We start from the raw sequence: 4,093 nt of genomic DNA, 5'->3' as shown, positions 1-4,093 counted from the left end.
AAAAATAAATATATTTACAAATGCATTTCAAATTTAGAAATACTTTATAATTATTCCTATGAACGTTTTTTTATTTAATAAAAATAGCTCTATTAAAAAAAAAAATTTCATTTTCACATTTTAAATAAAAAATGTCGTAATTTATAAATTTCAAAAAAACATTAAAATGCATTATAAATTTAGAAATTTTTTATAATTTTCCTTATAAACTAAAATTTAATTAAATTCTACCAAAAAGAAAATGCTACATAAAAAAAACAGAAATATAGAACATTTTCACATTTTGAATAAAAAATGCCTCATTAAACGTTTTTTAAATTTAAAATTTTCACATTTTAAATTATAAATGTCGTAATTCAAAAATTTAAAAAAAATTTACAAATGCATTTCAATTTTATAAATATTTTATAATTATTAATATGAACGTTTTTTTATTTACTAAAAAAGCTCTATTTTTTTTAAAAATTTTAATTTTCACATTTTAAACAAAAAATCTCGTAATTCATAAATTTCAGAAAAACATTAAAATGCATTTTATAATTTTTCTTATAAACTAAAATTTAATCAAATTCTACCAAAAAGAAAATGCTACATAAAAAGAAACCCTACCTGGACTCTCCCGCCGTCCATCTCCGTCGATGTCCGTTCGTGGCTCTCCGTCGCTCGCGAAATTCCGTCGAAGTCCGGCAAATCCGAAATCGGTGGACGAGGAGGAGCTCGATCGAGGTTTGTCGAAATGAGGGGGGTCACTCTCCTTTTATAAGAAAAATGAGGGTTTAGCTACCTCGATCGAGGTATTGGCATGCCACGATACATCTCGGCACATCTACCTCGATCGAGGTATTGCCATGCCACGATACCTCGATCGAGGTATTCTTGACATGCCCATACATCTCGGCACATCTACCTCGATCGAGGTATTGGCATGCCACGATACCTCGATCGAGGTATTGTGACATGCCCATTCATCTCGGCACATCTACCTCGATCGAGGTATTGGCATGCCACGATACCTCGATCGAGGTATTGTGACATGCCCATTCATCTCGTTACATCCACGTCGATGGAGGTTTTGACATGCCACGATACCTCGATCGTGGTATGTTGGCAGAAGCGCGATGCCAAGTCATGTGCCAACATACCTCGATCGAGGTATGTCATCCGCCCTGTTGGCTGCCCTGTCGGATGGCACATACCTCGATCGAGGTATGCTGGACATGCCACCTGACCTCGATCGAGGTTGAGCTGGATTGCCACGATACCTCGAATGAGGTAGATGTGGCATGTATAGCTGGCCTGCCAGCAAGCCTCGATCGAGGTAGAGGCTCGGTCCGGTGAAAAATCACAGTACCTCGATCGAGGTATTGGCTTGGCTCGGTTGTGCTCGTGTGTGATTTTCATTGGAGCTCATACCTCGATCGAGGTATTGGAGACCGAAGCAAAACCTTTGTATTTTCACGCGAGCGGGTGTCACACTCACCCGAAAGTGGTCCGGAAGTGGACACCCTTAGCTTGCTACCTCCCTATTTCCTTGTGCAACCACAGTGCTATTCTTGAAACTATTTTAGTGTTGCTTGCAGTTAATCCTAAAACCAAGAAAAATGCACCAATTGCTTATGCAAAGACTACAACCAGCAACGACTGCTACCAGCAATAGCTAAAATAATAGCATTATTTATATTAAAGCTTCAAAAGAGATTACACCCGGTAAGTATAACAGCTCTATCATTGCTAAGAGCAAAAGTTGAACAAAGACATTATATCCAAAGATAGTTTATAACAACTCAGCAATTGATGAGGGTCTCATCGAGAAAAAGTTCAACAAAAGAGATTATATCTATGTCCAAAGATAGTTTATCATATAACAACTAATAACTCAAAAATTGCTGAGAGCCTCATGGAGCAAACCGTTGGCTTCGAGTGACCATCCTGCTAGTTCTTCGAGTTATGGAGTTATTTAGTTAGGATTAACTATTTCTTGTGCAACCATCTAGACCACCATGCTAACAAGGTGGTATCATTGGCTTGACCACTATGCTAGTTCTTGGAGTAATTTTAGTGTTGGTAGTAATTAACTCTTAAATCAAGAAAAATGTATTTCCTTGCCCTTGAGGGTCCTTTTTCAAGTCGATATGCCCCTTGAGGGGTCCCCTTTATGGAGCAAGGGCCATATCGACCTGCCATTGGACAATATGGCATGTCGATATGGCCCTTGCCCCTAAAGGAGACCCCTCAAGATCCATATCAATAGTTATATTTTTGGATAATTAAAATTGTATTTTTCTAGATGTATTTCCTTACACCACCACGCTGGTTCTTAGAGCTATTTTCATTCTAAACCAAGAAAAATGTAGGTCCTATTTTGGAGCTATTTTAGTCCTATTTTATTCCTTGTGCAACGATCGCACTAGTTGTAATAAATCCTAAACAAGGGAAAAAGTATGCCATTTGTGCTTCTTTAGAGCTTCTTTAGAACCATTTTCACTACCGGAGTGACAGTAATAATAGTTTTGCAATTGACTGTGCAACAATCACTCTGGTTGCAGTTTAATTATATTTTACTAAATGTATTGTCTTTCAACCAACGTGTTGATTCTTGGAGCTATTTTAGTATTACTTATAGTTAATCCTAAAGCAAGGAAAATGTTTTTCCTTGTGCAATGATCACACTAGTTGTAGTAAATCCTAAATGAGGGCAAAATTATCCCATTTGTGCTTCTTTAGCACCATTTTCACTACTGGAGTAACAACAGTACCAATAGTTTTCACAATAAATCGTAAAGGAGAGAAATTTGTGCTTCTTTAGAACCACTTTCACTACCCCAAAGTAACAATAACAAAAAATTTTGTGATAATAGTATTATGTTGAATTTGAAACAAAAGAGATTATACCAGAAGCAAAAATTGAACAAAAGAGATTGTATCGGAAGCAAAAATTGAGCAAAAGAGATTACACCCAAAGAGGAACTTTTTAGCACTTGTTTTAAAAATTTTAGTACTTGTCATCTCAACACCACCGCGGTGGTGAGACCTAGTGTCACTTTTTGCCCTTATTAGCACTTTCTTACACTTTCTCGACGGCTTCCTGAACTGAAAACGAGCTGAAAATAGAATGTAAGTATCCCATTTCCCTTACCTTCTAGGACACTTTGTCTAAAGTTGCTCAGTTAAATTTTCCCATAAGGTGAGGCGAGAGGTGAGGGAAATGGAAAAGCTTTGGCTCAAGCATTCTAACATCTTCATGAAATCTCTCCAAAGGTGGGAAAATCTTCATCCATCATCTCAAAAGTGGAGCCACAATGGTATGAGAGATGCCCAACATCTTTTGAGATTGCCCTCACCTTCTGGGTGAAGAGGAAATAGAAAGGATGCCTGGTGCCTTAGCTCAACCATTCCCTTTTAGAAGCGTAGGGATGATGGATCTGTAGGAGAAGCAATAGAAGGGTACCTAGTGCCTCGTGTTCTCTGTTAGGAGCTAGTTCTCTGCCTCTACATGGCAGTCTCTGAACACAGTACCAATTCTATCCAGCCTTTTCTGGAAGCCCCTCATTAATACCGTTTCCCTTGGCTTCCCATCCTACAACTCCCCTAGTCATGGCTATGGTTGGTGGAGTGTCATATATAGGATGGATAGCCAAGGCAAATAATGGATCCCATGACTTGGGTAGCATTAAGTAGAAAGGGAGTCAGGATTGCAATAGAAGATTCATCACAAGGGTGGAAGGGGGCTTTGAGAGCCTAGAAGAGGGTAGAATAGAGCAATTCTTGGGTGCGAAAAATTTTTTCTCTCCCCTTAAGGCCTTTTTATTGCTTGGTTGGAGGACTTTCCACACTCCCATTCTTTTCCACTTCGTTTCTTATGCCAATTTGTGTGACTCTAGGTGCCTATTGCTGTTGCTATGATCACACAATCCACTTTGGATTTTGCTATGATTTGATAATCTTGATAATATGACACCCCCTTAAATGATTCCTTTTTGGGATGTGGGGGGAGGAGCAGTGTCACATGTAGAGTTCCAATTAAATAGTCCAACCAGCACCCACCTTGCTAACTAGTAGCCTAGCCTACCAATATAGGCGATCATATATATCA

The sequence above is a fragment of the Dipteris shenzhenensis genome, chromosome 11, assembly GCF_047967505.1.
Source record: "Dipteris shenzhenensis isolate YYH24624 ecotype China chromosome 11, Dip_SZ_1.0, whole genome shotgun sequence".
Taxonomy (NCBI): domain Eukaryota; kingdom Viridiplantae; phylum Streptophyta; class Polypodiopsida; order Gleicheniales; family Dipteridaceae; genus Dipteris; species Dipteris shenzhenensis.
This window is presented reverse-complemented; position numbering follows the sequence as displayed.